A 13,953-nucleotide genomic window follows, 5' to 3' on the forward strand; every position below is an offset into this window, starting at 1 on the left:
AGACCATCCCTTTGTTTAATTCCCGCCTACATGCACCATTGATATATAGTAGTCTTCCTCGGTGTCTCTCGAACAAACACGTTCTCTCGATGTCGACTCCTCTCACGCGCACACACCTTCTCTTCCCTCTCTACGGGCATCTTCTCTCTCGCACCCCATCGTTGGTGGCCTCTGCCATACACATCACCTCTCTATGATGAAGCCATACACACTTAAATTACATCCGCCACAGAGGACCCTGCGACACACACACGCGCACGCACGCACCCCCCACACACACGAAGACTCCATCTCTCTCTCACACACACACAAACACACACACACACACGCACCCCCCCACACACACTAAGACTCCATCTTTATCTCTCTCACACACACAAACTAAGACTCCATCTCTCTCTCCTCTCTCTCTCTCTCTCACACACACCCCACACACACACTAAGACTCCATCTCACACACACATGCTCTAGGCGGAGCATTTGTTCCTACCACCCTTCATCCAACCTTACCCGTATGATAAACAATCACCTTTATTTACTTGCATAACATGGACAAATTCCACTTTACTTTAGTAGTCAGCTAACTTATCATTTGTACCCTTATAAAAATGAGTTGGCGGTGATGGTGTGCCTCCATCTTGTAATACAGACCGTATGATCTATATCTAAGGATAGAAAGCAAACGATAATTTTACAAAAGATACCCTCACCTCTCTCCACATCATTATCTCCCGCAACCTCATTGCCCATCAATTAAAAAAGGAATAAGTCTCTGGAACAATCTAGCATTCATGGTGGCCGCTGCCGCCTGCCAGCGTCGTCCATCCCCATGCCTCCGCCCATTCTGACCACCAGTCACCACCATGCTCCAATCCTCCTCACCTTATCTCTCATCTTTCATTTTTTCGATGACATTCTCGAGATACCAGTTTTCCGATAAAATTCTGAAGATATCATTAGTTTTTACACATGGGATTATTCCTGCATGGGTCAATCACAACAGGTGTTTTGTAAAAAAATGCATATTGATGTTCTGTGCAATGCAAGAGAATCTTGCTTGTAATTATATAACGCAAATCACGAGCAGGAAGTGACATTTTTTGACACAACCACGTTAACATGGCCACGTAAATGACTAGCTAAAGTAAATACCATTATACTTATATCCCGATGCAAAAGGTTGAGTACATGTCCGAAGAGTAGAGTGGCACACACGCACTCTGTCTCTCAAAATCTCTCTCACACACACATGAGTTATGTGACGCCCACTTAAGCAGACACATATGTTACAATTTGTGCACCCGCGGGTACACGTGATGCTACACATTTATTTAAGCCGGAAGGCGAACCCAAATAGTAGCTGCATTCATTTCCCTCCCGCCGCCTCTTCTCTAGTCGCCGTCGCCCGGTAGCCATGGGCCGGCCGAAGGTAACAACATACGCCATACTCCCGCCAGAGCGGCGCTTTAATATGGAAATTTTAGTGGTCATGCATGTATCTTTTTGTGCTAGCACTCCTATATAAGGGCTGACCGGTCGCTTCCCGCGGACGTGCACGGGCGGTGGAAGAGGAAGGAGAAGGGAAGCGGGCTATCGAGTAAAGTTTTTTACCACAATTTCTTAGGAAACTGAGTGCAATAATTGACTAGTTTTGCAAACTACCAGTACTACACCTCAAACGGTTCAAAACCTATACTCCCTTGCCAGCGCGCGCTTCCCGCGTGAAACAGTCAGCGTCGCCCTGGAGCGTCAGTGCCGCATTAATGCCCGGCCAGAGCGGAGGCGACCTCTCACTGGCGCCGGCTTTGAAGTGGTGCGACGGCCAAGAGAGCGTCGTTTCCCGGTGCGCACGACTGCTCCGCATCGAGACTGGCCATAGGCCCTGTTTTGGATCCATGGGTTAGAGTTAGTTTGAGCTAGTTGGGGCACAAATAGCCCTAAAGTATCCAAGCATGAGGGTTTAAATTGGAGCAAGTTGCACCGAACCCACCAAAAAAAAACTATCCCACCCAAGAGGTGCTAACTGGAGATAGTTCTCATTGGGACCACTGAAAAATCACTTTTCTCTCTCCATGAAGTGCATTTATTGTCAATCTAACCCTGTCACCCAAACACCTCTTTGGCTACAGTTAGTTCAGGGTTAGCCATGAGTTAGTCTAACCTCTAGCTAAGTTAGAGTATCAAACAGGAGCAGTATAGGACATGCAAGTTGCTCAAAGCATATAGGCAAATTCCTACGTGAAAGGATTTTTTTGTTTTTGAAAATGGAACATGAAAGGAATTTTTTTAGAATGCTCTTGGCAAGTCGCTAACATGTGATAGTTAACCGACCTCAATAGACGGCAGAAATGCCAGCCCGCCGCACTTTGATAGAGACGAGGAGGGAGAAGTGACACCGGCTGCTGGATTACTAGAGATAGGTGTCGCACGGAAGACAAGAAATATGGTGATACCATGGGTTAGCCATGTACTAGTATGATGTAACTACACTGGGCTGCCGTGTTTCGTACTCTTCCAGTCCACTATGGAGATGATTGGTTAATTTTATATCGCTGAATAATATCAAATATTACGAGTGCAAACGCTCCACCATGAGGTTCCTTGCTCCTTCTCGGTCGTCCGGAATCTATGTTCTTCCTCTCTACTAAACACATGAGACATCTAGCATCAAGGTGCACATGTTATGCAAGGATCGTTCCATCTATATGATGAACACGTGGGACAGGAACTATGAGACGGACATGTACCCAGGAGTGGACGTACGAACCTGAGTAATCTAGCGCAGTAAGTGAAGTAGAAAGGCACAAATGGTATGAACATGCATGGCATATAGGGTGTGTTTGGTTGCGCTCTCGTCTTAGCATAGTTGTTCCCTATTCATGCATGCTCAACTCAACACCCCTCTTCATGCATGCTCTCTTCATGCATGCTTCTAGTGTATTTTTACTAAACTAGTGTGGACTCATGCACACTCCATACACTCTACCAAACACCCAAAAGTAGGTCAAGAAGGGAACTCTTGGGCGGCATTTGTCTCTTACTACGTACTACCACTAAATGTTGTACGTGCAATGCACGGTGATGTTATGGAGTATGTGCCTAAGTACTCTACTACTACTATATTAGTTGGAGGCACATATTAACTTTATATTTGTTACGTGTATGCCCTGAGACCTTCCAATTAGACGTATCTTTCTCTCCAGGTTGCACTTTGTATCGTTCATACCACTAAGTACTACTACGTGTGGTCTTCGACCCAGAAGTGGAAGAAGTGGAGACGCTCTACCACACTGTTTTTTTACGTTGGGCTCTACCACGCTGTTCATGTCCCACTCCTTTCGCTGACGTGTGGGACATCCAGCACATGCCGTGTTTGGCACCCTTCGTCGTAAGAGTTGAAACGCTAGCATTCATCAGAAATAAAAAATAATTATAAATCGGCAGTGATGCTATTTTTTGCGAACCAATCAGCAGTGATACTATACCACGCGGTTTCCTTGCTCCTCGATATCGAAAAGAATACTTCCGTTCGCCAACATGTGGGACGTCGACCATCCTGGTCCACTTGTCATGCATGCAGAACTCCAAGGGAGAGTCACCCAGGTCGTCACGCCGCAGTAACAATGACTAATGAGCCGTCAAATCACAGGCCCACTTCCCACTTTGAAGTTGCTCGGACAAAGGAACCATCATGACTTCGTTGAATTCCGCTTCTTGAAGAAAACTACTATACCAGCAGTACTGCTAGCTACAGTAGTTACTCAAATAGAGGCCTCCTTTCGTTCATAGGATAGGAATATGAAAATCATAGGAAGTGAGATGACATGCATCTCAATTCCTATAGAGAAAGAGATGCCATTTGATGCTTAGGATAGGAATTTTTCCATTTAGTCTAGGCTAATGTACTGGTAATTTGCTCTAAAAACTACAGTAGTAACTAGTAGTATTGGTACATACTCATACTCAGACACAGACACACACACTAACTACTAGTACTACTACTCACATGCTGGCTAGACGCCGTCGTTCTCCTTCCCAGCTTTGTCGGCGACACCCCACCGTGCTTGGATCTCCGCCGACCTCTCTGCAGCAGTGCGTGCGTCCTTTTCTTTCTTGCGGCGGCGGGCCTCTCTTATATTGAGTGCTTTCTGACTTTTCCGCTCCCTCTGTGTGGCTTTGGCCGCCTCTTACTCTACCGCCCATTCGGCCTTGGCATCTTCAAATTCCTCCCACATAGTTGTGAGGTCGCGAGCGGCGATGAACTCGGCACGGCGGGATGCCATCGCTTCCCTACCATTTTGTGTGCGGTCGTGGGCGGCGAGGAACTCGGTGCGACAGGATGCCATCGCTGCCTTACCGGTTAGTGTGTGGTGCGGTGGCATGAATGACGCTTGGTGAGAGCTCTGGGGTGGAGTGGCCGGACAACCGTATAGTGCATTGGTTTGTCAAGAGCTCAAGGACAGAAGACGAAGCAAATTTGGATTCCCCTTCAATCCTGGTCATTTATTACCGAGTAAAATGCATTGGCGGTCATCGAACTTGTCTTGATAGCTCACTTTGATCATTGTATACAATATATGGTGATTATACGGTCACTGGCTCAGCGTATAGTTCCGTATTTGTCTGGTTGACCAGTCAAACAGTCCGCATGCGCCTCATCAGCTCGTGTTCTTTATCTATCTACGTGGGCCTACCTGTCAATGGAGAAAGAAATACTGTAAAAACCAAAATTATGCGTATGTGGGGAATCAAACCACAAACTCGTCGCTGCAACGCACCCTCGTCAGCCAAATGAAAATGAAATACTTTGCGTCAGACACTCACGCTCACACTGTCAAAGCATGGTAATGCATGCACATCGCCCTTTAAATCAAAGTCCTGCTCATGGCGCAACGCAAACGGGGAGCCCATCACCTGCGCGCCTCGACGGTGCATGATGTTACTGTTTAGACGTTTGATGGAGGCCTACGCGAACGCCGAGCATGTATTCACCTGGCTCAACACCAATGGTCATACTCAGACCGCCTTGCTCATGTATATCGTCCATCACAACGACAATCTATAAAACAACCTAAGCTAGAGAGGGTACTATGGTAGTATGGTATGGAGTATGTATTATCGTGAGCGAACGATCTTAGTGCCACTGCACACCGAAACCCCTTCCATCGCTAGCGCGCGCTTCCCGCCTGAAACGGTCACCGTCTCTCCAGAATGTCAATGCCGCATTCACCGGACTTAACTGCAGGTGCAATTGGTGTGTCACTGACATGCGGGCCAGATGCCCGTTGGGCCCACATGCCAGTAACCCAAACGCATCTACAGTTAAGTCACTGAAGCAGCGTCCACATTCACGCCCGACGAACCTACTCCGGCGCCAGTTGTCCATTCGTTTGCAGCGGCTCATTGCCATTCGCCCGCTATATTAACTTGAGCCCCAGCTCCCAGCCATAGCCAAAGACCCACACTTATTCTCCTTCGGTCCCTTCCTTCTGTAGGCACCACTTCAACCATGGCCTCCTGGCACTCCGAAGCTCTCTTGTACGTACTGTCGCAGGAGCAGACGAGGGACATCGGCGGCTCTGCTCCGGGCGCGCTCCAAAGCTCTGTTCGATGTACTGTCCCAAGAGCAAACGAAGGAGATCGCTGGCACCCCCCGGCCGCCCTCTGCCACCATGACCATGAACCCGGCGCGCGTGCGTGGGTGCAGCCGGCAGCGAGGAAGAGTAGTACACGGTAGGTCGCCGCCGCTCTATTCCCGGGAAGGCCACCGCTAATCCACTCAGTCGACGCCAAGCTTGGTGGGGTAAACATCGGTGGCCGATTAGCCGCTTGACAGCGACGTGGAGGCGGAAATCTTTAGAACCTTGTGCTCCGGAGGAGGAGGTTATCAAGGCAGATGAGGAGGAGGCAAAGGCAATGGCCGGCTTTCTCGGGTTCATGGCCGGACATGGTGGTCGGGCGCCGGCGATCGTTTAGATTAGGTTTACAGTAGGTTTTAGTACGGTTTGTGCGAAATATGTAATGAATTTCATCCAGTTTGTAGGAAAAGTTTTTGAAATGTAATGAATTTCATCCGGTTAATTTGAAATTTGCTTTGTTTGCACAAATTTCGTCCGGTTAGTTCATATAGTTGTCGAAAGGTATGCAGGCAGCATCGGATGGCATCCATCAGTGTCCTCGGACAGATGCCGGTGTAAATTTGTGGGCCAGCACTGGAGATGCCCTAACTATCATGCTATAATCGCTAACGATCCTCCATTATTTGGCAGGGAACAGTTATCCCTCGATCAAAATCAGATCCGCGGTGTTTCGCACTCCTCCCGTGTAAGAGTGTAAACTCTTGCTTACATAAAAATGGAGCACGTGGACGACACTGTAGCACGTCACATCACTCGAACTAGCCCGCCTAACGAGCGGGAAAGCACCGCCCTCGTCATTTTGTTCTGGATTTCTATCGATCGATCGCGCGAAAATGTTACGCTTCGCAAGTTCTAAAGGAAAAGGCGGCACACTTACGACTCGTACGCGTCACAACCCCAACAGGCCGGATCGCACGCCGCTCACCAGAGGGGACACGCGTTGTCTAGAAGTTTCACTGACATGTGGGACCGTAATTGAATAAACCGTCGATAGCCGAAATCTAATCGCTCGGCGGGCGTCGGCTGAGAAGAGAGAAACGGGGGAGGGAGAAGAGATCGCCCGCCCGCCGCGCACGGACTCCAAGAAATATATGGTGATAATGTGAGGTGGGCCATGCTGGAGTCCGGACCGCTTCCGGAGCCCGCTCTCACCGCCCTGGCCCCTCAAGACGCCAGCTGCCCGCCGCAGGCATGCGTAGCAAGTAGTACTCCTTATGTGGAGGAGAGAGAGGCATTGACAAAGTCAAGGAGTGGGCTCTGCAAGATCCCGTCTCTACACGTGCTCCTAGGTATAAAAAATAATTCTAAAAAGGCATAAAAACAATTTTGTCTTAAAAAAGAAAGGTAAAAAACATTTGAGAGGAAATAGATAGAGAGAAAGTGAGAAAAAGCTATAACCTAGGCATTACATGAGGAAGGAGGGAGTGGTGCACATGCCAAGTTCACTGGGCTGCCGTGTTTCACACTCCTCCGTCGTAACAGTGGAGACAATAGCTTTCATCAAAAATAAACAATGAATACTTGTTGCTCATCCTCTATATCGGAAAGAATACTTTCATTTGCCGACATGTGGGACGTTGACCATCCTGGTCCACCTGCCATGCACAAAATTATCCTGCTCTACCCCGGTCGTATCGCAGGCCCAACCTTTCCCACTGTAAGTTGTTCGGGCGAAGGAACCATCATGACTTCATTGAATTCCACTTCAAGAAAACTTACTGTACCCGCAATACTGCTACCACACGCGAAGACTGGACGACACTGTACCACGTCATATCACTGAAACCCACTAGGCCAAACTAGCCCGCCTAGGTCATCTATTTTGGAACGGAGGGAGTACGTCTCTGCACTGCTATGATTTTGTGTTGCATGTTCTCTGTACTTTTGCTACGATTTTCCTACCCTATGAACCAAACGAGGCCTGAATGTATGTCAACTATTGTCTGATCGATCGCTAAGCCTACAATTTTAGGAGCTAGGGCTATTGGTCGATCGACGAGGGATAAGTATAAGCATACCACGAGCTCATCAGCCCCAACGTTTCTCTTCGGTGAGTGTTTTGCAAGTACTATAGCTTGCACAGTAGCTAGCCTACTAACACCAAGAATCATCAAACAAGCCATGCTGATATGATAAACAGTTCAAGCTTACATCTAAGCATGCCATATATTACATCAAAAGCTTGTGAGGATACATCTGTTTCCATAACTCGGAGAGGGTTCGCATGATTCACTATCAAACAAAAGTAGCAAGATCCGCCCACACAAGACAGAGCACTAGCCCTAAGATGGTTTGATAACACGCATCGTTCTGGTAATTAAACACAGGGCAATGCAAACTACCCTGAAGGATTAGCACGACCAACTATTTCTTGTCATCGATCTCTCGGGCAATGACCATAGCACGGACAGCGGCATGGGAATCGATTTCTGGGGCGATGTCCACAAGACTGACCGCGACATCGGAATCGATATCTAGGGCGATGTCCACAGGATGGATAGCGGCACCGGAATCGATCTCCGGGGCGATGCCAACAGGACGGGCCACGACATCGAAATCATCAAGGACGTCCACCGGCACCTGCACAACCCTAACATATTAGCATGCGCATTGCAAATAATCAAAAACCACAACTATGGTAATAAGCCATTATTTTTTTACCTTGTGCAGCTCACCGGGGGATCTCATCCCTCCGGGGGCCATCTCCTCGTCCTCGATGGGGGCCATCACCTTGCCAGGGGAATACTGCTTCTCAACAGTGACTATCTCCTCAAACTCGGTCTTGAGCCTCACATAGGTGGCAATCAGAGTTCCTGGGGTAGGCATGGTGGGGCCCTTGCTATTCTTCCAACTTCCTTTGAGGAGTTCGTCCGCCAACGTCCTCAACTCTTTGGCCAGTGCTTGTTTCTTGGAGTTCTTCGTCTCCACGGGTTGGCCCGCCAACATGGTCAACTCGTTGGTCGGTGCTCGCTTCCTGGAGATCGCTGTCTCCAGTGGGTTGTCTGCCGACAACTCTTTCCTAGTGCTCCAGGATCCATCAATGAACTGACAAACAAAAAGAAATCGAAAGGAAACCATAATCGCAGTGAAAACGGGAAAAGAATAGGATGCGAGAATCGGTCGGTGCTTCGCAAAAAGAAGATTCTTGGAATGAAAATATAGTAGCATAACTGATTCGCCCACCTTTCCTTCGTCGGTACAGAAGAAAAATGGTAGAAGTGAGTAGCCTGGAGTGAGGTTTTCTTCAAGAAAGGGAAGAAAGGGCTTGAACGAGCGTTCCAATGAAATGATGGTTGCTTCGTCCAGTCCAACATGGAGGCCACCTTACCACTGCTGGTAAAGGTGTGGGTTTTGTGATATGACGGGTCATGATGGCTACACCGGGGTGACAGGTGAGTCTCGACTGTAGCACCTCGCTGTGATTTGGTGGATGGCACGCGAGCTCGGATGCTTTGAAATGTCCCGCATGTAGATAGAGAGGCTAGTCATATAGGAGTGCTCAATATTGTGCACCGCAACCAAGGCGGAGAGGAAAATGAGAGAACTATTGAATTAATGCATGAGTTTAATTAGGGTAGTTTTGTAAAGTACGAGATACATTCCTCCAATCGCAAAATGCCTTGGTTCATGAGATTTGAGATTTGAGCCCTATAAACCAGAAGGGAGGGAGTACAGCACACAATGTAGTCTAGTCACTTGTTGAAATCTCTAGAAAGGCAAATACCCCTTTCCGGTTTACAGGGCTATACTACTCCATCCGTCTAGGTGTGTAAGTCATCTTACGAAAACCAAATAGTCCCAAAACACTTAGGCGCGGTGCATTAACTTCTACCTTGTTTCTTGTTTCTTGACATATCAACCAATAGGAGATGAGAGGTGTGCATGCTTTTAATGACTTGCAATGGCTAGTTCATTGCATGCAATGCTATTAATTAGCAAATAAACATTGGTAACCCCAGGAGGAAATGGTGCTAAGCGCGTGGACCTATGCAGAATGAGTATCAACCAATGGATAATGGAGTTTCATTGTTAAACAATAGCAATTTTGTCTCATGCAAGAGCCTGACTAGTACTACAAGGAACCGCACCACGCGAGCGTTCGCAACTGCCACGTTCTAGTTGCGCTTGGCTCTTCGCCTCTTCGAGAAGACGAACAATGATGTTACTCCTACTTGTACAGTATCGAGTCCACTGCTGCAGGTCTGTCCACCTCGTGCGGGAGGGATAGCGTGTAGTGAAAGCTTCTACTTACTGCTCCTGCCTTTGCGTCTATGACAGGTGGGCCCAACAGGTGGTTGGCCCTCCTGTCATGCAGCCAAAGGCAGGTGCAGTTAAGGCACCGGAGCTCAGTCCGCGAGGGAGAGGGCGTTGTAGTAATCAAATTTCTCGGCCTTGTATGAGTTGACGCGACACATGAAAGCACTGCACTTGATATAAGTCTTTCTACACATTTCAAATGGGCTACTTCGTATGTAGGAGTAGACATATTCTGCTTCGTATGTAGTCACTTGTTCCAATCTCTAAAAAGACTTATATTTGGAAACGGAAGGAGTACAACACATGCATGCATGCCGTGACTTTCCTTTTGATACTTGCATGTGTTGATTTGGTGCACCTTGCCAAATTTTGACTATAAATTTAACTAACCAAATTTTCATGCATGTCACAAAAAATTACAGGGCTGTTTGGATTGTGACTATGTTTGTCTTATGTTGCACATTATTTTTCCCACACTTGCCTAACCTGAGTTGCTCAAATTGTTAGACACACTTTGGCTTGCCTAAGGGAATCTTGCCACAATTTTTGTGTCTATGACATGTGGGGTTCACTGCTAATAAAAAAATTCTTGTCTTAGGTGTGGCTAATAAAAAAGACTTATATTTAGGAATGGAGGGAGTAGAAAATATAAATAATAATGCATGTTGGGGTAACCCATGTTTCCGCTAATTTTAGCCGTGGGCTTGTTCACAATTTTTATGAGGGGGTGGTTGTTCATTTAATGGAGGGACTTGTAGTACCAAACTTGAACGATACAAAGTGCGACCTGGCACACCGTAACACCACTTGGAACAAGCGGGTAGCTATCTCAAAAAACAATCAACAACTAAAAAAACCGCGACCTGGCATGTAGTAGTACACAATTTAAACGATTGTTTTGATGGAGTGAAAAAGGAAAACTACCCCACTACGTATATATAGGCCGGAGCCTCCGCGCTTGCTTACTAGGGTTGCTCTATTCACACACTCTCATCCTCTCCAGATCTAAACAAGATAGGGATAGTAACACTATCTTTCTCCCTTCAAAAAACACTGGCTTTCTATCCTCGCCGCTGGTTAGAGATCCGGACGTATCCCCCTCCGCCGGTGAAGGGGAGGAGGGGCAGCGTTTAGGCCATCGTCGATAGCGAGGGAGGAGACCCACTGCCGGCCGCACCGTTATCTCTGGCCGAGCGCCGGCGCGGGAGGTCCTCTGATCCCTTCGTCGTTGCCTGTGGGCGGATCCGGCCTCCCGCCGCCCACCTATCCACATCCCGACGACCTTCAGGTATATCTTCGTTCAAAACCGCCTTAGCTCTACTTACCCAGCTCGCTACATCGCTGCATGTGCATCATTTTGTACCTCTCAGCCCATCTCGATCGGATGGTCCAACGTCACATTTTTTCTTCTATTGTTAGAGGTAAAGCTGCTTCATGGAGTCGAATCTTGTACTCCCTCCGTCCGGAAATACTTGTCATTGAAATGGATGTATCTAGATTTATTTTAGTTCTAGACACATCCATTTTGATGACAAGTAATTCCGGATGGAGGGAGTACTTGGTTCAAACAAGAAATAAAGTGGGGGTGGGGGAATTTAGTATGTACGGACTTGGTACAAACAGGAAGGAAAGGGGGTGAAAGTAGTACAGATTGGTCATCCAACCGGTGTCTTGGTCGAAAAGGGAAATATAGGGGTAACGATGTACACAGTGGTATGACCAGGACTAGATTTGCTATCCACACATAGGAGTAGGTGGCTAGAGTGAACAAAAATGGGACCAACCCAGATATGTTTCTTGGATGTTTGTTTCTCGGGGCAACAAACTATGAATCACCACTTTATGCCCCTGTTTACGTACATGGTGCTGGACTGCTAGTGCACCCACTGTCCCATGACCTTATACCAAATATTTAGGCTCCGTTCGGAATAAACGGGCAGAAAACATAGGTCTTAATGAAAATAGAGGAATAGGAAAGGAATGTAGGTATAAAACTATGGAACAACGAACCAGAGGAAACTCTCAAGAGAATGTGTTCAGATGGACTATGAAATGTACGGATTTGTTTTTTTAGAGTAGCATGCTTGGCAGTATGAGATGCTATTTGTTTATTCAGCTGCACAATGACTAATCTTGGCCTCACCTCATGTACCACACATAGGTTGATTTTTTTATTCCATCAACACAGCACAACAACCTATCTAACGCATGGCAGCGCGCGCCTACCTCGGGCTTCCACCCAAAAAATGAGCAGCGTGTGGATGTTTCTAATCCTATGGAATCAGTACTACCAGACCAGCTTTTCTATGAAGCACTATTCACCTTTCCCATGTTCCGAACGGTTGGAAGGGAAAGAATACCGTAGGAATTGTGTTCCCACGAAAATCCTGCACCAAACCTGTGAACCGAACGCAGCCTTAGTTGTTCTTAATCTAATGTCCCTGGTAAAAATGAAGCCATGCCACTGTTATAAGCCATGACAAGTTTAGCCAAATGTTTTTGCCTATAATTGTTTGAGACTCTGACTGTTTCCTCTGTGCCTTTTTGTGCAAACAGGGATATCCAATTCACCTGGTTGCTGTTGTGACCTTTTGGTACACTGCACAAAACTCTTCTTAAAAGAAGTGACTTTTGTGTTGTTTAACTGGAATGTCAGAATGGAACAGTTGGTTCATTTTGGTGGAACTGCACAAAGCGAGATCTGTGTTCCAATCCTCATCATCCATATTTGCGCCATAACCTTCCTTTAGGTAAGGATGATATTTAATGCATGTGTTCATCTCTATTTTCCGACTGCCATGAGAAAATAATGCTATTTTTTACAAGTACACTTGTACTCCCTCACTGACAAAACCAATTCTGAATTAGAAGGCCAATCATGTACTTGGTTTCACCAACTGGTGAGGAGAAAGAGAAACAGAGCATGAAGAGGAAGAAGAAGAAGAATGAACAGTGCCAAGGCAATCTTGCTGAAGCCAGAGGCCTCAGTCGAGGCCATTCAAGGGCTCCGACAACGACTACCTTACATGTGAGACGATCCTCCAGGGATCCCTTCCACTTCTGCTGTCTCACTTAATTAATTAGGAGTACTTAAGTACCACTAATTTATTACTGCCTAATTTTCCTGTTGGAGTTAAACAAATATTTAGTAGGACCCTATGCTAAATCATGTACGTGTGTATGTTTGTCTATGGAGGTGAATCATGTGGTGGAGCAGGGAGGGAATATTATTAGTGTCATGACATAATAGTGCTATTGTTTTGCATGTCAATTTATTGCAATTGGTTCAATGAGGCAATGTTTTGCATATTGTCCATCATGAATTTGATGCTATTGTTTGAGTAATATGCTAATGTCTTCCTATCCTTTCTCACTAAGCTAATGAAGGTTTCACCTTCTTCCTACTTGTGCAAACAGGGATCATGTTGTGCCAATCATACATTTTAGTGGAACTACACAAGACAATACAATGAACTGTATCAAAGCCAGTGCTTTAACTCTGCTGGAAGTTCTTGATAATATTTCGATATAATCTCAACACTGGTAAACAAGAGTGATTTCAACCATACATTTGAAGTGCACAAAAATATATACTATTGTGTGATTCTAGTGAGTGCTTTATCATATCTTATGGGACTACATGAATAATCTTTTTTTTCTCAGGTTGGTACGGGCCAAAGGCCTTCATCCATATTACTTTGTGTCCATCTCTATTTGTATCGTGCTACTGTCATGGGAAACTCCTTTATCTTTGCACGTTAAAGTTTTGCAACCTATGATAAATGGCAATGCTTTGAGTGTTGAGTTGAGCTAATTGGCACTGATTAAATAAACTAATACCTCTATTTAATCAAGACTACTATGTTGCTAACTTTACCCATTAAGATAATGAGGGTGCTTCTATTTGTTAGTGTATGTTTCATCAACTAGTCCCACTATTACAGTAAGCTCACTCTCTCAATATATGTTCCAACAGGGATGCTCGATCTTGGTGGAACTGCACAAAAACTTTGGGTGCTTCATTGCCTCGACAGCTTCCGTCCTTTCCTGTCAGTCG

The sequence above is a fragment of the Triticum dicoccoides genome, chromosome 5A (assembly GCF_002162155.2).
Source record: "Triticum dicoccoides isolate Atlit2015 ecotype Zavitan chromosome 5A, WEW_v2.0, whole genome shotgun sequence".
Taxonomy (NCBI): Eukaryota; Viridiplantae; Streptophyta; class Magnoliopsida; order Poales; family Poaceae; genus Triticum; species Triticum dicoccoides.